The 23,075-nt window shown below is 46.2% G+C and overlaps 1 long non-coding RNA gene across 1 annotated transcript in view; it reads right to left on the bottom strand.

Moving 5' to 3' along the window:
- Positions 1 to 5,688: 5,688 nt before the first annotated feature.
- LOC138645828 (uncharacterized) overlaps positions 5,689 to 23,075 on the bottom strand; it is a 28,926-nt gene continuing 11,539 nt past the window's right edge. Inside the window, exon 3 of the long non-coding RNA XR_011314768.1 lies at positions 5,689 to 5,812. This is a non-coding gene — a long non-coding RNA (uncharacterized lncRNA). The remainder of the gene's footprint in view (positions 5,813 to 23,075) is intronic.

Here is a 23,075-nt window from a genome sequence, read left to right as displayed (position 1 = left end):
AATAAAACTGACAGGGCACACCTGTGAAGTGAAAACCATTCCCGGTGACTACCTCTTGAAGCTCATCAAGATAATGCCAAGAGTGTGTAAAGCAGTCATCAAAGCAAAAGGTGGCTACTTTGAAGAACCTAGAATATAAGACATAATTTCAGTTGTTTCACACTTTTTTGTTAAGTTTATAATTCCACATGTGTTAATTCATAGTTTTGATGTCTTCAGTGTGAATGTACAAATTTCATATTCATGAAAATACAGAAAAATCTTTAAATGAGAAGGTGTGTCCAAACTTTTGGTCTGTACTGTACATGAAGCAAAAAAAAAAAAAAATATCCAACTCAACGAGACAGTGAAAAGTAAAAACTTGGTACTTTATTCACTTCATGTAGAAGCAGAGGATAAAAACATCAGCACAATAAGGATAAGAACACTATCTATCTACGCGTTTCAGGTGGCAAAGCACCCTTAATCGTGATATCATGATTAAGGGTGCTTTGCCACCTGAAACGCGTAGATAGATAGTGTTCTTATCCTTATTGTGCTGATGTTTTTATCCTCTGCTTCTACATGAAGTGAATAAAGTACCAAGTTTTTACTTTTCACTGTCTCGTTGAGCTGGATATTTTTTTTTTTTTTTGGTTTTTTGGATTCCCCACGCCTTGACACAGCGTTTCCGTGCTCCGAGTTGAACTGTTACTATGGTGAGCTGGATTTTCTTTTTCGTTACTATGTACTGTACATGGACAGGCGAGGTCATGACGTCATCCATGACGTCATGACATACATGTACATTTCTACAAATTATAGAATACACAGTGCATTTTAAGACCTACTTCATCACTGAATAAGCGTGTCAGGTCAATAGTCACTATTTTCATCATCAGACACTGCTTCCTCACTCATTGTCACAATGCCCTTCTTCACATGGTCCGCATACCTGTGAACAGGTAAGTCTGTGTCTTTTGCAAGTGCACCGAAGTGTACTACAACCACGAGAACAATTGCAGTGAATTATTTTCAGAAGTGTTTCTGGTGCGGGTGAAGTATCTATCATCACTGGAACTAGACTGTTGTTCTGCAATTCCCATCCCCATTCAGTAGTGTCCATTTCCTCACCATTGTCCATCCAAAGCATGACTTGGAGGTAACTCCAAAGGGCATGATACTTCGTTACAGAGGAGGTCGGTGGCAGTCGTTCAGGTGTAACAAAGATTTTGGCTGAACCAACTTTTTTGCAGAGAGTAGAATACCTGATTGCAGACAGATTGTCTCCAGGTTTGCCCCCAAACAATGCCACCATCGCTTTACACCCAGCGTCTTCAATCTCAGCTCTGTTTTTGTTAGGTGTGGAAAAGATTTTAGCACAGCTATTTAAGACCGAGTCTCCCTTCAAAACCGCGGAAGTGGTATCGCAACCCGTGAATGCATTAAAGAACAGAAGACTGCAGCAGGCATGGTTTCCCAGGAACTTCTTCATAGCCTTAATGTCGTATACTGTGGCAGGACTCCCTTTATCTGAGTAGAAATAAAGCTTGCTGCCATCGCTGGTTGACGCGTGATGAAGTAACAACACCAAAAGATCTGTATCTTCGCCAATGAGACTAGTACTTTTGTTGGATGACATTGACACTGCTGCCTTAGCAATCTCCACATCTGCATCCCCCTCTGATTGTATTATTATTATTATTATTATACATTTTTATAGCGCCATTTATTCCATGGCGCTTTACATGTGAATACGGGGCAAATATAGACAAATACATTAAACATGAGCAGATAACAAGGCACACGAGTACATAAGGAGGGAGGACCCTGCCCGCGAGGGCTCACAGTCTGCAGGGGGTGGGTGAGGATACACTAGGAGAGGGAAGAGCTGGCTGTGCGGCTGTTCAGTAGGTTGAGGATCACTGCAGGCTGTAGGCTTGTCGGAAGAGATGAGTCTTCAGGTTCTTTTTGAAGGTTTCTATGGTAGGCGCAAGTCTGATGTGTTGGGGTAGAGAGTTCCAGAGTATGGGGGAAGCACGGGAGAAGTCTTGGATGCGGTTATGGGAAGAAGAGATGAGAGGGGAGTAGAGAAGGAGGTCTTGGGAGGACCGGAGGTCGCGTGTAGGTAGGTACCGGGAGACCATGTCACAGATGTATGGAGGAGACAGGTTGTGGATGGCTTTGTATGTCAGTGTGAGGGTTTTGAACTGGAGTCTCTGGGCGATAGGAAGCCAGTGAAGGGCTTGACACAGGGGAGAGGCTGGGGAATAGCGGGGGGACAGGTGAATTAGTCGGGCAGCAGAGTGTAGGATGGATTGGAGTGGTGCCAGAGTGCTAGAGGGGAGTCCAGAGAGTAGGAGGTTGCAGTAGTCGAGGCGGGAGATGATAAGGGCATGCACTAGCGTTTTTGCAGTGTTGCGGTCAAGGAAAGCACGGATCCGGGAAATATTTTTGAGTTTGAGACGACAGGAGGAGGCAAGGGCTTGGATATGTGGCTTGAAAGAGAGGGCAGAGTCGAGGATCACCCCGAGGCACCGGGCGTGTGGGACTGGGGATAGTGAGCAGCCATTGACATTGATGGATAGGTCTGGTGGAGGGGTAGAGTGAGATGGGGGAAAGATGATGAATTCTGTTTTGTCCATGTTCAGTTGTAGAAAGCGAGCAGAAAAGAAGGCTGAAATGGCAGACAGACAGTGCGGGATTTTGGTAAGCAAGGAGGAGAGGTCAGGTCCGGAGAGGTAGATCTGCGTGTCGTCAGCGTAGAGATGGTACTGCATACCGTGGGATTCTATGAGCTGTCCCAGGCCGAAAGTGTAGATGGAGAAGAGTAGGGGTCCTAGAACAGAGCCTTGAGGAACACCGACTGACAAGGGGCGAAGTGAGGAGGTGGTGTGGGGGAGGGAGACACTGAATGTTCGGTCTGTCAGATATGACGAGATCCAGGAAAGGGCCAAGTCTGTGATGCCAAGGGATGAGAGGATTTGTAGCAAAAGGGAGTGGTCTACAGTGTCAAAGGCAGAAGACAAGTCCAGGAGAAGGAGGACAGAGTAGTGTCGCTTGCTCCTGGCAGTTAGTAGGTCATTGGTGACTTTAGTTAGGGCAGTTTCAGTTGAGTGATGGGAACGGAAGCCTGATTGTAACCGATCAAAGAGGGAGCAGGAGGAGAAGTGGGAGGACAGTTCAAGATGGACGTGTTGCTCCAGCAATTTGGAGGCATAAGGGAGAAGAGATATCGGGCGATAGCTAGACACAGAGGATGGGTCGAGGGAGGGCTTTTTGAGGATGGGTGTGATCTTGGCATGCTTGAAGGATGAGGGAAAGACACCTGTTGTGAGTGAGAGGTTGAAGAGGTGCGTTAGGGTTGGGATGAAGACCGTGGAAAGGTTAGGGATGAGGTGGGATGGGAGCGGGTCAAGCGTGCAGGTGGTGAGGTGTGATCTTGACAGGAGGGTGGAGAGCTGATCTTCTGTCATGGTGGAGAAGCTGGTTTTGGAGGAGCAGGGTTGAGCAGCTAAGAGGGGCAGTGGGCGCTGTGGGCCAAAGCTTTCTCTGATCGTATCGATCTTCTGTTTAAAGAAAGAGGCGAAGTCATCAGCAGAAATGAGGGGGGAAGGAGGAGGTGCGGGGGGACGGAGTAGAGAATTGAAAGTGTTGAAAAGCTGTTTAGGGTTGTGGGACAGGGAGGATATGAGGGATGAGAAGTAAGTTTGTTTTGCGGCAGTGAGCGCAGACTTGAAGCTGGCGAGGGACTGCTTGTATGCAGTGAAGTGGTCGGCAGAGTGGGATCGCTTCCATCTCCGCTCAGCAATCCTGGAAGCCCGTCTCAATTCTTTGGTCAGGCTGGTCAGCCAGGGCTGCCTGTTAATTGTACGAGTTTTACTATGCATGAGTGGGGCGGCCGAATCGAGTGTTGTTGTTATTGTGGTGTTATAAAAAGTGGCAGCAGCATCTGTGTCATGAAGGGAAGCTATGTCTGTGAGAGGGAGAAGGGACTCAGAGAGTGATTGTAAGTTGAGATGTTTGAGATTTCGGCGAGGGTGAGTGAGTTTGTGGAGTGGGGGTTGCACACTAGGAGAGGAGAGGGACGAGAATGTCAGTAGGTTGTGGTCAGACAGGGGGAGGGGTGTGTTAGTGAGGTTAGTAAGGGAGCAGAGGCGGGTGAAGATGAGGTCCAGCGTGTGGCCATCTTTGTGAGTGGCCTCAGAGGACCATTGAGTGAGGCCAAAGGAGGCAGTCAGTGATAAAAGTTTAGAGGTAGCTGAGGTGAAAGTGTCAATGGGGACATTGAAATCACCCATGATGATAGTGGGGATGTCAACAGAGAGGAAATGAAGTAGCCAGGTGGTGAAGTGGTCGAGAAAGGTGGAGATGGCTAGTTCTGGGGGGCGGTAGATGACAGCCAGCTGGAGGTTGGAGGGGGTATAGATGCGGACAGAGTGCACCTCAAACGAGGGAAGAGTAGCGGAGGGTGGTAGCGGGATTGGAGTAAAGGAGCAGGTGTCGGACAGGAGCAAGCCAACTCCTCCACCGCGTTTGTTGCTGGGGCGAGGGGTGTGAGAGAGGTGGAATCCGCCATAGGAGAGCGCAGCTGGAGAGGCCGAGTCAGAGGGGGTGAGCCAGGTTTCAGTGAGGCCGAGGAAGGAGAGTTTGTTGGTGATGAAGAGGTCATGGATAAATGGCAGTTTGTTGCAGATGGAGCGTGCGTTCCATAGTGCTCCAAGTAGGGGGAGCGGGGGAGTGGGGGCTGGATGAATGGGTATGAGGTTGTCGTGGTTGGGAAAACGTGCGGAGGATCGTGGCAGGGGGTTAGAAACGAGTGTGGGGATGAATTGGGGAGGGCCGGGATTTGGGGATATGTCACCAGCAATGAGGAGTAACAGACAGATCATTAGAAGGTGGGAGCAGGATAGGACACGATGTGGCCGTGTGTGTCTGGAGAAAAAGGATTGTATGTGGAGGAACAGTTCTGAGGGGAAGGTGAGATGGCTGGGGAGTATGGAGGAAGAAATGACTAGTTCCTTACTAGGTGGAGTGATTGCAGGAGATTGTAAGAAGGAAAGTAGTATGGGGGTGAAAGAGAATAGAAACCAAAACATTATAGTGGTCGGTGTTCTGTTACCTTCCAGTCAATTCCAGTCCAATTCAGTCTAATTCAGAATCATAATTAAAAAGATGTAATTTAAAAGATGGAAGTTAAAAGATGATTTGCAGCAGACTGAGTCTATAGCAGACTCCTGCATGTGAATATATCCCCAGTTAAGGGCAATCAGGTGTGAATGAGGGGGTGGCTGGGTATGGGAGACCAGATGTAGAGAGTTAAGCAAAGGTCATAAAGTGAGGGAGGGGTAAGACTGACCACTCAAAGAGATGCCAGGATCACACAATGAGAGACATGAAAACAGGTCGTGGAAACAAGCTCATAGGTGAGAAAGCATACTAAAAGGATTGTATGTGCTGCACCAAGACACTCAGATCCAGGGGAAGCATAGAAAAGCCAGTGCAATATACAGAGACATTCAGAAGCCAGGGAGAGCTGGGTAAAGTCAGTGCATACCATGGAAAATCAATGCAGTATACAGAGATATTCTGGAGCCAGGGAGAGCTGGGTAAAGTCAGTGCATACCATGGAAAATCAATGCAGTATACAGAGATATTCTGGAGCCAGGGAGAGCTGGGTAAAGTCAGTGCATACCATGGAAAATCAATGCAGTATACAGAGATATTCTGGAGCCAGGGAGAGCTGGGTAAAGTCAGTGCATACCATGGAAAATCAATGCAGTATACAGAGATATTCTGGAGCCAGGGAGAGCTGGGTAAAGTCAGTGCATACCTGTGGGAAGAGGAGAACAGCTCGATTAGATGGTGCAGATGATGATAATATTGTAGTAGTGATGAGTATTATGTGGCAACCTCTGTCATTCATGCGCTGTGAAATGAGATTGATACGAGACTGTTTGTTCTCCACTTTCGAAAGGAAGTCTTCCTTTTTCCCGACAAATTTCGTTCCTTCAGCAATGTTCACTTTGTTACTTGTTTGTTTTTTGCGCTGTCGCTGATGGGTAATGTCCTTAGTCTTTGGTCCTCCAATGTAACCATCAAATACTATCGTAGCCTTACCATATTGCATTAGTGTGAAAGATGCATAGTTTTCAGCGATTGAACAATATGTCTTTCCTTCTGACCACTTCAGTCGATGGAGAAGAGAACCTCCGTCAAGAACATAATGTTCCACTTTGGGTACATCCTTGAGTACTGCGTCATGTGAACTCTGTTCTTTTATACCAGCCATCAGTTGTGCTTTGTTTGGTTTGCGTAAGAGATGTTTTGCCTCAAAGAGGGATGGTGGGTATGGTGAAAGTTCATAGGCCATCACCTCATCAAGGGAAAGATCAGCAGTTTGAGACACCACAAGAAACCTTTGGAACAAAAGAGCGGGGTCTATTGTTTTGTCCTTATCAACGTCAATAGCCTCACTGGATGCCAGGGTCTTGGCTTTCATTGACCGCTTGTACTTAACTGAAAACAGTGATTGACCCTCCATTGTTGTCACTATTTCTCTGCCAATGGTGAACAGGTTATGAACATTCACATCCTTATTTGCATTGACACCGGTGATAATGTTGCGAAGAGACACTTCATCAGAGAAAGGTGAAAAGGTCTTGAGTTTATCTACAATTTTCTCCAGGTCTTCACAATCTCTTCTCGTCCTTGACATTCTTGCCTCCTTGTGTTGTTCACTGGTGACAAAGCTCTGGCGAGTGAAACCCTGCATTGTATCACTGTAGGAAGAGGACACTGGCACAGACCGAGTCCACAAGGCCCTCTGATGTTCGGACATTCCACTTCCTCTGGTGAGTCCTCCTGCAGTTTTTAGGGAGTACAACAGAGCTTGCTCGATGACTAGGTCGCCACCCAGGCCTGCCCAGTACTGATCAATCCGCCTTACAACATGCAAGCCATTCATAAATCTATGGAAGACTGGTGGCATATCATCTTCCAGAGTGATCATAGACTGGAGGTAAAGGTAGGTGGCCTTCACATAGTTCCCATGCCCAGCAGCTGCAAGAATGGGCAAACATTCGGCTACAGCATGAAGGTGCATCAGCCAGGATCCTGTACGATCGGCCTCGATAAGCTCCCTTGCTATTCCAACCATCTGTTGGTAATTCAGCCATGGTTTACTGGTACGAGAGTGAGCTGATAATCCGTTTATTTTGGTGGACAAGAGATGGACAATTTGATAGACACTGCAAGGCGAGTCGCATTTAACATTTTACAGCTTTGGCGGCCATATTCTTTGATGTCACATTTGGACCCTTTGTGGTAGCCCTATCTTGGTAAACTTTTAGTATGTTTTTCCCTACATGTAATACTACCAAAAAAAACTATAAAACGCTTTCTTGGAATTTATTCAGGGTAAAGTATTTTTTTTTCGTATTTTGACTGGACTACAGATACAGGGTGAATACGATCAGGAAAGATGTGATGATGTGATGGTGATGATATTGCAGCCAGTGGACATACCAGGAATAGCAGACAGATACATGATGAGCGTGATCAGGAAAGATGGGTGATGGTGATGATATTGCAGTCAGTAGACATACCGAGGATGAAGCAGATCGATTGTCAGATTGATAGCAATAATGAAGCATAGTGATAATAACAATGAAGCATCTATAGCAGGGGGTTATTTTTCTGGCATATTTCTGCTGTATCCTTCTAGAGACATCCTTATGGAGACAGACCACATATGTGCACATGTACACTTTTCGGCCTGCTTTTTCTTTGCTTATATACTACATTTTTTTATTATTACAGTGTATATATATTTATGTTATATATATATATATATATATATATATATTTATGATATATATATATATATATATATAGATATATATATATATATATATATATATCTATATATATATATATATATATTCTCCATGTACGGACCCTGAGCTGACTTTTTTATTAATACCATTTTGCATATTGCATTTTTATGTTGCAGCAGACGGAAAATCAAAGTTCTGGCATTTTGATATTTTTTTGTTGCATGGCATTTATAGATCAGATTAATCAATTTTAGAATTTGATTGATTGGACTTTTACAAATGTGAAATTACCACGTGTATTTTTTTATTTTTCTACTTTTAATGGTAGAAAAGAAAAGTGATTCAAACTTTTATTTATTTTTAAAAACATTTTTTAGATTTATTTTTGTAGTCCCCTCAGGAATGATCCATCAGACAATTGCTTGTACTACAGTATTATTGTGTATAGAAAATATCAGGGTCTACTATAAATGCTGCACATGGGCTAAGTATCTAATGGAGCATTGTCACAGTTCCGGCTATCATGGTAAGCCGTTAACACCCCGTATTTGCGTAAGGAGATTGGGGAGATAGTTGGTTTGAACAAGGGCACCCCTGGGCTACACACTATAATTGCCGCTGTCAGAGAATGATAGTGGCATTCACAATGTTATCAGCGGTGTACAGATCTCCTCTCTACCTGCTGCTGTTTTAGGCAGATGATGACTGAATAACATAGCCATCATATGGTGGTAAAAAATGCAGGCTCAGGTACTGAGCCTGCATCAAAGCCAGTTAACTGATATGTTGGGAAGGGGTTAAAATATATCATATAAATTCAGCAGATGGTATCACACATGCTCGGATTAGATATTGTGGCTTAGAACATGATATTAAAAATACAGCTAACAGAAAAAAACTAAAAAAAACACATACTATAAGATTATTATTATTTTTTATTTATATAGCACCATTGATTCCATGGTGCTGTACATGAGAAGGGGTTACATACAAGTTACAGATATCACTTACCGTACACAAACTAACAATGCATTATACTGCCTCTGTACAAATCCCTAGTTAGACCGCACATGGAGTACTGTGTCCAGTTTTGGGCACCGGTGCTCAGGAAGGATATAATGGAACTAGAGAGAGTACAAAGGAGGGCAACAAAATTAATAAAGGGGATGGGAGAACTACAATACCCAGATAGATTAGCGAAATTAGGATTATTTAGTCTAGAAAAAAGACGACTGAGGGGCGATCTAATAACCATGTATAAGTATATAAGGGGACAATACAAATATCTCGCTGAGGATCTGTTTATACCAAGGAAGGTGACGGGCACAAGGGGGCATTCTTTGCGTCTGGAGGAGAGAAGGTTTTTCCACCAACATAGAAGAGGATTCTTTACTGTTAGGGCAGTGAGAATCTGGAATTGCTTGCCTGAGGAGGTGGTGATGGCGAACTCAGTCGAGGGGTTCAAGAGAGGCCTGGATGTCTTCCTGGAGCAGAACAATATTGTATCATACAATTAGGTTCTGTAGAAGGACGTAGATCTGGGGATTTATTATGATGGAATATAGGCTGAACTGGATGGACAAATGTCTTTTTTCGGCCTTACTAACTATGTTACTATGTTACTATGTTACTATGTTAATGAAGTATTGGAGGCGACTGGATGAGGAGCGAATAAGTGTGGAGGAGAGAAGGAGGTCTTGGGAGGACCGGAGATTACGTGAGGGAAGATATCAGATTAGTTCAGAGATATATGGAGGAGACAGGTTATGGATGGCATTGTAGGACAGTATTAGTAATTTGAACTGGATATGCTGAGGGAATGTGAGCCAGTGAAGAGATTTGCAGAGGGGGGAAGCGGAGGAGTATCGAGGAGAGAGATGAATTAGTCGGGCAGCAGAGTTAAGGATGGACTGGAGAGGTGCAAGGGTGTTAGCAGGGAGGCCGCAGAAAAGGATGTTGCAGTAGTCAAGGCGGGAGATGATGAGGGCATGCACAAGCATTTTAGTAGATTGACGGTTGAGGAAAAGACGGATTCTGGAGATATTTTTGAGCTGAAGGCAACAGGAGGTGGAGAGAGCTTGGATGTGCGGTTTGAAGGACAGGGCAGAGTCGAAGGTTACTCCGAGGCAGCGGACTTCCAGTACGGGGGAAAGCATGATGTCATTGATTGCGATAGATAGGTCATGTAAGGAAGATCTATGGGATGGAGGAAAGATGATGAGTTCAGATTTGTCCACATTGAGTTTGAGGAAGCGAGAGGAGAAGAAGGAGGATATGGCTGATAGGCACTCTGGGATTCTGGACAGCAGAGCGGTGACTTCTGGGCCAGAGAAGTAGATCTGAGTGTCATCAGTATAGAGGTGGTACTGGAATCCATGGGACTTTATGAGGTGCCCCAAGCCAAGTGTATAGATTGAGAAGAGTAGGGGTCCTAGAACAGAGCCTTGGGGGACTCCAACATAGAGGGTGGGATGAGGAGGTAGTGAGGGAGTGGGAGACGCTGAATGTGTTTGGAAAGGTACGAGGAGATCCAGGATAGGGCGAGGTCTTTGATGCCAAAGGAGGAGAGGATCTGTAGTAGGAGGCAGTGGTCAACTCTGTCGAAAGCAGAGGACAGGTCCTTTGGCCATTAGGTCATTAGTGATTTTGGTCAGGGCTGTCTCAATTGAGTGATGGGGGCGGAAACCAGAGTGTAAATTGCCAAAGAGCAAGTTAGATGAAAGGTGGGAGGAAAGTTCAGCGTGGACGTGCTGCTCCAGGAGTTTGGAAGCGAATGGGAGCAGTGATATTGGGCGATAGCTGGACATAGCAGTTGGATCGAGGGTTGGCTTTTTAAGGATAGGCATGATTGTGGCATGTTTGAAAGCAGAAGGGAAGGTGCCAGAAGATAGTGATAGGTTGAAGAGGTGGGTTAGGGATGGGATAAGTGTGGTGGTAAGGTTGGGGAGGAGGGGGAATGGGATGGGGTCGAGCGCACAGGTGGTGAGGTGCGATTTGGAGAGGAGACAATTAAGTCCCCCTTCAGTGATGTTGGATAGGGAGGTTATGGGGTTTGGGCATTGGTCTGGTATACAAAGGGGTTGTGGTGGTTGAATAATGAAGACTTGCCTTGTCTGGTCGCTCTTATTTTTAAAGTGCGTGGCAAAGTCCTCAGCAGAGATGAGGGAGGTTGGAGGGGGCAATGGGGGGGGGCGGAGGAGTGAGTTAAAGGTTTTGAATAACTGTTTGGGGTTGTAGGATAGGGAAGATACAAGGGTTGTGAAGTAGGCCTGTTTAGCAGAGGTGAGAGCAGATTTAAAAGCGAGAGTTGCCTGTTTGAATGCAGTGAAGTCGTCTTGCAAGTGTGTTATCTTCCAACGCCGCTCCGCAACCCTTGACACTTGCCGGAGCTTTTTAGTGGTGTTATTGTGCCAGGGTTGTCTACTGATACGTCGCACTCTGCCATGGACAAGAGGGGCAACTGTGTCAATAGCTGATGCAAGAGTGGCATTGTAGAAAGCAGTGGCACTGTCTGTGTCGTGGAGTGAGGATATGGATGCCAGTGGTAGGATAGAGTCAGAGAGTGTGTGGGTGTCTAGGTGTACAAGGTTTCTGTGGGGGTGCGCATTTTGCTGGACATGGATGACCGGTGAGGAGGACAGGGATGAGAAGGTGAGCAGATGGTGGTCGGATAGAGGTAGAGGGGAGGTGGTGAAGTTAGATAGAGAGTAGAGACGGGTGAATACCAGGTCTAATGTATGTCCGTCTGTGTGGGTGGCTGCGGAGGACCACTGAGTAACTCCAAAGGATGATGTAAGGGACAGAAGTTTGGAGGCTGTTGACTGAAGAGTATCAATGGGGATGTTGAAGTCACCCATGATGATGGTGGGAATGTCAGCAGAGAGAAAGTGAAGGAGCCAGGTGGAGAATTGGTCAATAAAGGCAGTGGCCAGGCCCGGAGGTCGGTATATGACGGCCACTTGGAGGTTGGAGGGAGAGTAGATGCGGACAGAATGGACTTCAAAAGAGGGGAGGATAAGGGAGGGTAGAGGTGTAAACAAAACCAAGCCAACAAAAAGAGGCCTGGCCACATCCTGCAAAAAAAATTATATGATAAAAAGTGCAAAAAATGTATGCATATGATAAATACATTAAATGAGATATTGGTTAATATTTTGGCCAAAATAGATACAGTTTATACTCATGTATAAGCTGAGATTTTCAGCGCATTTTTTGTGTGCTGAAAATGCCCCCCCTCGGCTTATACACGAGACAGACATCAATTCTCACCCTCCATCACTGGATCTCCATCCCTGCATCTCCGTTATCTGGGCATCAGCAGCTTCTTCCTGCGCAGAGCGGTCATGTGGTACTGCTCATTAAGGTAATGAATATGTGCGCGTCTCCACTCTCATAGGCGTGGAGCGCATATTTATTACCTTAATGAGCGGTACCATGTGACCACCCTGCACAGGAAGAATCTAACGGCCACAGGACAATGGAAAAGCAGGGAAGTGCAGGGACAACACTAGGAAGGGGTGATTATGACGGTGGAGGACAGGGGAGCCGAGCTGAGCCAAGCAATACCATGCATACACGGGGGAGCCATGCATACACGAGGGAGTACAGGGGAGCCATGCATACACGGGGGAGTACAGGGGAGCCATGCGTACACGGGGGAGTACAGGGGAGCCATGCGTACACGAGGGAGTACAAGGGAGCCATGCATACACGGGGGAGTACAGGGGAGCCATGCATACACGGGGGAGTACAGGGGAGCCATGCATACATGTGGGAGTACAGGGGAGCCATTCATACATTGGGGTGTACGGGGAGTCATGCATACACGGGGGAGTACGGGGGAGCCATGCATACACGGTGGTGTACAGGGGAGCCATTCATACATTGGGGAGTACGAGGGAGTCATGCATACACGGGGGAGCCATGCATACACGGTGGTGTACAGGGGAGCCATTCATACATTGGGGAGTACGAGGGAGTCATGCATACACGGGGGAGTACGGGGAAGCCATGCATACACGGGGGAGTACGGGGAAGCCATGCATACACGGGGGAGTACAGGGGAGCCACGCATACATGTGGGAGTACAGGGGAGTCTGTTATGCGAGGCAATTCAGAACCACAATGGACATGGAGGTCAGAGCACATACAGTGATCTGACAATAACCCAAAATAATAGAACGAGCTCTGAGACGTGGGAACTCTGCAGACCGCAATCCCTGATCCTATCAAACCACACTAAAGGTAGCCGTGGAGCGCTCCTGACCAGAACCTAGGCGCCTCATCACAGCCTGAGAAACTAGCTATTCCTGAAGATAGAAAAACAAGCCTACCTTGCCTCAGAGAAATTCCCCAAAGAAAAAGGCAGCCCCCCACATATAATGACTGTGAGTAAGATGAAAACACAAACATAGAGATGAAACAGATTTAGCAAAGTGAGGCCCGACTAGCTGAATAGAACGAGGATAGGGAAGATAACTTTGCGGTCAGCACAAAAACCTATAAATAACCATGCAGAGGGGACAAAAAGACCCTCCGCACCGACTAACGGTACGGAGGTCGTCACTCTGCGTCTCAGAGCTTCCAGTAGGCGAGAAAAACCAATAAAGCAAGCTGGACTGAAAAATAGCAACAAAATAACATAAGCAAAACTTAGCTTTGCAGAGCAGCAGGCCACAGGAATGATCCAGGGAAAAAACCAGTTCAACACTGAAACATTGACAGGAAGCATAGATCAAAGCATCAGGTGGAGTTAAGTAGAGAAGAAGCTAACGAGCTCACCAGATCACCTGAGGGAGGAAACTCAGAAGCTGCAGTACCACTTTCCTCCACAAACGGAAGATCCCAGAGAGAATCAGCCGAAGTACCACTTGTGACCACAGGAGAGAACTCTGCCACAGAATTCACAACAGTACCCCCCCCTTGAGGAGGGGTCACCGAACCCTCACCAGAGCCCCCAGGCCGACCAGGACGAGCCACATGAAAGGCACGAACAAGATCGGGAGCATGGACATCAGAGGCAAAAACCCAGGAATTATCTTCCTGAGCATAACCCTTCCATTTAACCCTGCTGTTCTGTTCGGTCTGGGGAGACCTATTTTGAACTTTGGTATTTTTTGGGGTGTTCAAGATGCGGTTCTGAAACTTGTGGTTGATTGACTTAAATGAGGATGGGTCGGTCGGCCACGGGTTTCAGAGCCGCATCTTGAATATTTTAAAGAATATTGAAGTTCAAAGTCGGTCATTTTTGACCAACAGAACAGCAGGGTTAACCAGATACTGGAGTTTCCGTCTTGAAACACGAGAATCCAAAATCTTCTCCACAATATACTCCAATTCCCCCTCCACCAAAACCGGGGCAGGAGGCTCAACAGATGGAACCATAGGTGCCACGTATCTCCGCAACAATGACCTATGGAATACGTTATGTATGGAAAAAGAATCTGGAAGGGTCAGACGAAAAGACACAGGATTAAGAACCTCAGAAATCCTATACGGACCAATAAAACGAGGTTTAAACTTAGGAGAGGAAACCTTCATAGGAATATGACGAGAAGACAACCAAACCAGATCCCCAACACGAAGTCGGGGACCCACACGGCGTCTGCGATTAGCGAAAAGTTGAGCCTTCTCCTGGGACAAGGTCAAATTGTCCACCACCTGAGTCCAAATCTGCTGCAACCTGTCCACCACAGTATCCACACCAGGACAGTCCGAAGACTCAACCTGTCCAGAAGAGAAACGAGGATGGAACCCAGAATTGCAGAAAAACGGTGAAACCAAGGTAGCCGAGCTGGCCCGATTATTAAGGGCGAACTCAGCCAAAGGCAAAAAGGACACCCAGTCATCCTGATCAGCAGAAACAAAAAACCTCAGATATGTTTCCAAGGTCTGATTGGTTCGCTCGGTCTGGCCATTAGTCTGAGGATGGAAAGCCGAGGAAAATGACAAGTCAATGCCCATCCTACCACAAAAGGCTCGCCAAAACCTCGAAACAAACTGGGAACCTCTGTCAGAAACAATATTCTCTGGAATGCCATGCAAACGAACCACATGCTGGAAGAACAAAGGCACCAAATCAGAGGAGGAAGGCAATTTAGACAAGGGTACCAGATGGACCATCTTAGAAAAGCGATCACAGACAACCCAAATGACTGACATCTTTTGAGAAACGGGAAGGTCAGAAATAAAATCCATAGAGATATGTGTCCAAGGCCTCTTCGGGACTGGCAAGGGCAAAAGCAACCCACTGGCACGAGAACAGCAGGGCTTAGCCCGAGCACAAATCCCACAGGACTGCACAAAAGTACGCACATCCCGCGACAGAGAGGGCCACCAAAAGGATCTAGCCACTAACTCTCTGGTACCAAAGATTCCAGGATGACCAGCCAACACCGAACAATGAAGTTCAGAGATAACTCTATTCGTCCACCTATCAGGGACAAACAGTTTCTCCGCTGGGCAACGATCAGGTTTATTAGCTTGAAATTTTTGCAGCACCCGCCGCAAATCAGGGGAGATGGCAGACACAATTACTCCTTCCTTGAGGATACCCGCCGGCTCAGACAAACCCGGAGAGTCGGGTACAAATCTCCTAGACAGAGCATCCGCCTTCACATTTTTAGAGCCCGGAAGGTACGAAACCACAAAGTCAAAACGGGCAAAAAACAACGACCAACGAGCTTGTCTAGGATTCAAGCGCTTGGCAAACTCGAGATAAGTCAAGTTCTTATGATCAGTCAATACCACCACGCGATGCTTAGCTCCCTCAAGCCAATGACGCCACTCCTCGAATGCCCACTTCATGGCCAGCAACTCTCGGTTGCCCACATCATAATTTCGCTCAGCAGGCGAAAACTTCCTGGAAAAGAAAGCGCATGGTTTCATCACTGAGCAACCAGAACCTCTCTGTGACAAAACAGCCCCTGCTCCAATCTGAGAAGCATCAACCTCAACCTGGAACGGAAGAGAAACATCTGGTTGACACAACACAGGGGCAGAAGAAAAACGACGCTTCAACTCTTGAAAAGCTACCACAGCAGCAGAAGAGCAATTGACCACATCAGCACCCTTCTTGGTCAAATCGGTCAATGGTTTAGCATTACTAGAAAAATTGCAGATGAAGCGACGATAAAAATTAGCAAAGCCCAGGAACTTTTGCAGACTTTTCAGAGATGTCGGCTGAGTCCAATCGTGGATGGCTTGGACCTTAACAGGATCCATCTCGATAGTAGAAGGGGAAAAGATGAACCCCAAAAATGAAACTTTCTGCACACCGAAGAGACACTTTGATCCCTTCACAAACAAAGAGTTAGCATGCAGGACCTGAAAAACCGTTCTGACCTGCTTCACATGAGACTCCCAATCATCCGAGAAGATCAAAATGTCATCCAGGTACACAATCAGGAATTTATCCAGGTATTCTCGGAAGATGTCATGCATAAAGGACTGAAACACTGATGGAGCATTGGCAAGTCCGAACGGCATCACGAGATACTCAAAATGACCCTCGGGCGTATTAAATGCAGTTTTCCATTCATCGCCTAGCTTAATTCGCACCAGATTATACGCACCACGAAGATCTATCTTTGTGAACCAACTAGCCCCCTTAATCCGAGCAAACAGATCAGATAACAATGGTAAGGGGTACTGAAATTTAACAGTGGTCTTATTAAGAAGGCGGTAATCTATACAAGGTCTCAACGAACCATCCTTCTTGGCTACAAAAAAGAACCCTGCTCCTAATGGCGACGATGATGGGCGAATATGCCCCTTCTCCAGGGATTCCTTCACATAACTGCGCATAGCGGTGTGCTCAGGCACGGACAAATTAAACAATCGACCTTTTGGGAATTTACTACCAGGAATCAAATTGATAGCACAATCACAATCCCTATGCGGAGGTAGGGTATTGGACTTGGGCTCATCAAATACATCCCGGTAATCAGACAAGAACTCTGGGACCTCAGAAGGGGTGGATGACGAAATTGACAGAAATGGAACATCACCATGTACCCCCTGACAACCCCAGCTGGACACCGACATGGATTTCCAAACTAATACTGGATTATGGGCTTGTAGCCATGGCAACCCCAACACGACTACATCATGCAAATTATGCAACACCAGAAAGCGAATAACCTCCTGATGTGCAGGAGCCATGCACATGGTCAGCTGGGTCCAATATTGAGGCTTATTCTTGGCCAAAGGCGTAGCATCAATTCCTCTCAATGGAATAGGACACTGCAAGGGCTCCAAGAAAAACCCACAACGCTTAGCATATTCCAAGTCCATCAAATTCAGGGCAGCGCCTGAATCCACAAATGCCATGACAGAATACGATGACAAAGAGCAGATCAAGGTAACGGACAGAAGAAATTTTGACTGTACAGTACCAATGGTGGCAGACCTAGCGAACCGCTTAGTGCGCTTAGGACAATCAGAGATAGCATGAGTGGAATCACCACAGTAGAAACACAGACCATTCAGACGTCTATGCTCCTGCCGTTCAACTCTGGTCAAAGTCCTATCACACTGCATAGGCTCAGGTTTAAGCTCAGGTAATACCGCCAAATGGTGCACAGATTTACGCTCACGCAAGCGTCGACCGATCTGAATGGCCAAAGACATAGACTTATTCAAACCAGCAGGCATAGGAAATCCCACCATGACATCCTTAAGGGCTTCAGAGAGACCCTTTCTGAATATTACTGCCAGCGCAGATTCATTCCATTGAGTGAGCACTGACCACTTTCTAAATTTCTGACAATATACCTCTATCTCATCCTGAGCCTGACAAAGAGCCAGCAAATTTTTTTCTGCCTGATCCACTGAATTAGGCTCATCGTACAGCAACCCAAGCGCCAGGAAAAACGCATCGATATTACTCAATGAAGGATCTCCTGACGCAAGAGAAAATGCCCAGTCCTGAGGGTCGCCGCACAAAAAAGAAATGACGATCCTAACCTGTTGAATTGGGTAACCAGAAGAGCGAGGTTTCAAAGCCAGAAATAGTTTACAATTATTTTTGAAACTCAGAAATTTAGTTCTATCTCCAAAAAACAAATCTGGAATAGGAATTCTCGGTTCTAACAAAGAATTCTGAACCACAAAATCCTGAATATTTTGTACTCTTGCCGTGAGCTGATCCACACAAGAAGACAGACCTTTAATGTCCATTGCTACACCTGTGTCCTGAACCACCCAAATGTCTAGGGGAAAAAAAAGACAAAACACAGTGCAAAGAAAAAAAAATGGTCTCAGAACTTCTTTTTTCCCTCTATTGAGAATCATTAGCACTTTTGGCTTCCTGTACTGTTATGCGAGGCAATTCAGAACCACAATGGACATGGAGGTCAGAGCACATACAGTGATCTGACAATAACCCAAAATATTAGAACGAGCTCTGAGACGTGGGAACTCTGCAGACCGCAATCCCTGATCCTATCAAACCACACTAAAGGTAGCCGTGGAGCGCTCCTGACCAGAACCTAGGCGCCTCGTCACAGCCTGAGAAACTAGCTATTCCTGAAGATAGAAAAACAAGCCTACCTTGCCTCAGAGAAATTCCCCAAAGGAAAAGGCAGCCCCCCCACATATAATGACTGTGAGTAAGATGAAAACACAAACATAGAGATGAAACAGATTTAGCAAAGTGAGGCCCGACTAGCTGAATAGAACGAGGATAGGGAAGATAACTTTGCGGTCAGCACAAAAACCTATAAATAACCACGCAGAGGGGACAAAAAGACCCTCCGCACCGACTAACGGTACGGAGGTCGTCCCTCTGCGTCTCAGAGCTTCCAGCAGGCGAGAAAAACCAATAAAGCAAGCTGGACTGAAAAATAGCAACAAAATAACATAAGCAAAACTTAGCTTTGCAGAGCAGCAGGCCACAGGAATGATCCAGGGAAAAAACCAGTTCAACACTGAAACATTGACAGGAAGCATAGATCAAAGCATCAGGTGGAGTTAAGTAGAGAAGAAGCTAACGAGCTCACCAGATCACCTGAGGGAGGAAACTCAGAAGCTGCAGTACCACTTTCCTCCACAAACGGAAGATCCCAGAGAGAATCAGCCGAAGTACCACTTGTGACCACAGGAGAGAACTCTGCCACAGAATTCACAACAGGAGTCATGCACACAAGGGGGAGGATGCCGAGCCATGCATACAACAAGGGGTGCCACACATGGACAGGGATCAGGGCAGGGTCGGACTGGGGCACTGGGACACCGGAGAATCCTCCGGTGGGCCCCACCCCCAGCCCCTGCCTCCCTCATTTGTGCCTGCCCTACATCATGCTCATAGCGTGCACCCAGCAGTGCACACGTTATTGTATAGCCGGCACCGCAGCGGCTGGCAGACTGCACAGGTGATGGGAAGTGCAGGAGCAGCTCCTTCACATCACCTGCTGCCACTGCCATTCCTCTGCCAGGAGAGCTGTGTGTGCAGAGTGCCGACTCCCACTTCAGCCAGCAGTCAGAGGAACAGCTGACTGTGAGGCTGAGAGCAGACAGCACATAGCAGCTGACCCGCAGTCAGTCACCAGTTTCCTGTGTGCTCTTTCCCTCTGCTCCTCTTCAGCAAAGCCCTGGACAGCAGTGTTAACGCTGATTGGCTGCAATTCAGCCAATCAGCGTTAGTTTTCTTTGTGTGAGCTCACGGCACAGCTCAGGCAAGGAGCTGTGCTGTGATTGGTCAGCAGTCCTACCCAAGCAGCAGTGGAGCAGAGGGAGTCTGATGGCTGCAGTCACTGTGACTGTAAGTACATAACTATATGATGCCGGCACCCTGAGTAGATCTCTGGCCACTAAGGCAGTCAGGGGAGGGGGCCCCATGCATCCTAAAGGTGACACAGGGGAGGGGGCCCACAGTGATATTCTAATTTTCTTGTGGGCCCCTTCCCCCATTGTGTTAACCATCTCTATTTTAGTTTATGTGCACGCGTACTAGGGTCCACTGCGGATTTTTCTGCAGCGGATTTGATAAATCCGCAGTGGAAAACCGCTGCGGATTTACAGCGGTTTTTCTGCGTTTTCCACTGCGGTTTTACAACTGCGGTTTTCCATAAGGGCAGTTGTAAAACCGCTGCAGAAAACGCAGAAAGAAGTGACATGCTGCGGAATGTAAACCGCTGCGTTTCTGCGCGTTTTTTTCCACAGCATGTGCACAGCGTTTTCTGTTTCCCATAGGTTTACATGGTACTGTAAACGCATGGGAAACTCCTGCTGACCCGCAGCTGCCCAAGCATCATGGCGCCTGCATCCATCCTATATGCCTCCTGATATCTCTGCCTCCTGAGGAACCGTTTTGCGGGGAAACGCGTCGGGGCGACTAACTGGCAGCTAAGTTGATCTGGCCTATGTCCTTCTCTAGCTGTATTATATATCTGAGTATACCAATATGCTGAGGCTGTTAATTGTTAACATAATGATCTGTTTTCAGTCTGGTGCCTAAACAATGAATGGACTTTTCTATTTGACAATGGTAGTGTTTTTCATGTCAGCTACATATGATTGCTATGTTATACTATCTGTCATCTACCATGGCACTATTGGCACATACTATCTCAGGCTGGTCTAATAGGGTCTGTTGGTAACAGTCTGCTGACATACACTGAATCAGGCTATTGTTAGGTTATTTTTCCTACCCCAGTTATCAGGATTATTTTTTGTAGCGTGTAACCTCTTTAGTGTTGGCTGGATTTATGTATTTCAGTCTTCTTAGCCAGCCCACTATTAGTACAGCTCCTGTGTGATAGGATCTATGCTTGTATGCAGCACACATTAGTAGCTTTTGTTACTGGATGCTATAGTAATACTGGGGCTATTTATTTACTATTTGTGTCTTTTGTGCACCTTAGTTTATCTCTTCAGCCCTTCCTTCATTTCTTTTAATAGCTTATTGTTTTCCCACCTGTAGCTCGCTAGACATTTATCAGGGTGAGTCTGGGTCAGCCGGCATTGAGTGGGGGCGCCAAATCGTTCTATTAGGGTGCCAACCTCCACTGGTAGGTAGGGATAGTAGCTGAGTGCAGGGCTGTTTGACAGGGTAGGTGCACATTTGGATCCTGTTATTTATTTTTTGTTGTCCTTCACTGGGAATTGGTTTTTTTAGATATATATTAATAAATTGATGTTTTTAAGGGATTATATGTTACACAATTGAGTCTTTTTCCCTAGTTGCTTATATTCTTTTTTGTATGTTTAGATCTGACCCGCAGCTGCGGAAACGCTGCGGATCCGCAGCAAAATCCGCATCGTGTGCACATAGCCTTACTGTGGCTCCCCTTTCACTCTCTGAGCAGGCCCATAGGAAATTAGAGGTGAAATAGTGGGGGAGGGGGCCACAGGAAAATAGAGGTGAAACAGTGGGGGAGGGGGCCCACAGGATATTGGGTGACACCGTGGTGAAGGGGGTCCTCAGGTGATTAACACCTTTACGACATCTGCCTTACATGTATGGCGCGCGTTAAATGCCAGTGTCAATCTCTGACTGCAGCATATAACACATGCCAGCATGCGTGCGTATCATTCTCTCACCCATTGGTGCCCATGATGTGATCGTGGGTCGCCGATGGGTTTTAATGACAGCCAGGGGTCTTCTTCCTGTAGCCGAGCTTTAAAGGAGACCATAATTTCTTCTATATGCAGGGATGCTGTGGCATCACTGTATATAATAGCACGTGCGATCGGATGATGGCATCTTCATGTCCTCTAAGGCTATGTGCACACTTTGTGGATTAGGCTTAGGAATTTCAGGTGCGGATTCTGCCTCTCCTGGCAGAAAACGCACCTGCGGATTTGTCGCATTTTTTTGTGCAGTTCTGCAGCGTTTTTTGTGCGTTTTTGATGCGTTTTTTTTTGCGGATTTGCTGCGGTTTTTACCCCTGCAGTTTTCTATAATGGAATGGGTACAAAAACACTGCAGATTCACAAAAAAAGAAGTGACATGCTACTTCTTTTAAACCGCAGCATTTCACAGGCGGATTTTCCGCAAAGTGTGCACAGCATTTTTTTTTTCTCATTGATTTACATTGTACTGTAAATCAATTGCGGATCTGCAGCGTTTCTGCACTGCATTAAATGCTACGGATCCGCAGAGAATCCGCAATGTGTGCACATAGCCTAAGGCTGGAGTCACAGTCAGCGTAAGACAATACGGTCCGTATACTACGGCCGTAATATGCTGAAAAGTCCCCAAAATAGTGGTCCGTAGCTCCTCCGTAGGCAGGGTGTATCAGCGTTTTTTGCGCATGGCATCCTCCGTATGTAATCCGTATGGCATCCGTACTGCGTGTTTTTCTCGCAGGCTTGCAAAACCAACATACGGCTATACAAGGGATCCATGTGTAAAAAAACAAAAAACATATATACTGTATATATATATATATATATACTGTATATATGTCAGTAGACACATATATGTATATATATTATTACTTCATACAGCGCTAGATCGCTTTAAAGCCGGTAATTCAATTGCCGGCTTTTGCTATCTCCTTCCTAAAACCCGACATGATGAGACCTGGTTTACATACAGTAAACCATCTCATATCACCTTTTTTTTGCATATTCCACACTACTAATGTTAGTAGTGTGTATGTGCAAAATTTGGCCGTTCTAGCTATTAAATTAAAGGGTTAAATGGCGGAAAAAATTGGCGTGGGCTCCCGCGCAATTTTCTCCGCCAGAGTAGTAAAGCCAGTGACTGAGGGCAGATATTAATAGCCTGGAGAGGGTCCATGGTTATTGGCCCCCCCCTGGCTAAAAACATCTGCCCCCAGCCACCCCAGAAAAGGCACATCTGGAAGATGCGCCTATTCTGGCACTTGGCCACTCTCTTCCCATTCCCATGTAGTGGTGGGATATGGGGTAATGAAGGGTTAATGTCACCTTGCTATTGTAAGGTGACATTAAGCCAAATTAATAATGGAGAGGCGTCAATTATGACACCTATCCATTATTAATCCAATAGTAGTAAAGGGTTAAAAAATACACAAACACATTATTTAAAAGTATTTTAACCCCTTAGTGACAGAGCCAATTTGGTACTTAATGACCGAGCCAATTTTTGCAATTCTGACCACTGTCACTTTATGAGGTTATAACTCTGGAACGCTTCAACGGATCCCGCTGATTCTGAGATTGTTTTTTCGTGACATATTGTACTTCATGTTAGTGGTAACATTTCTTCGATATTACTTGCGATTATTTATGAAAAAAACGGAAATATGGTGAAAATTTTTTAAATTTTGC

Source organism: Ranitomeya imitator, chromosome 7, assembly GCF_032444005.1.
Source record: "Ranitomeya imitator isolate aRanImi1 chromosome 7, aRanImi1.pri, whole genome shotgun sequence".
Lineage (NCBI taxonomy): Eukaryota > Metazoa > Chordata > Amphibia > Anura > Dendrobatidae > Ranitomeya > Ranitomeya imitator.
The sequence above is the reverse complement of the archived record's forward strand: the minus strand, read 5'-3'. Positions and strand labels throughout refer to the sequence as shown.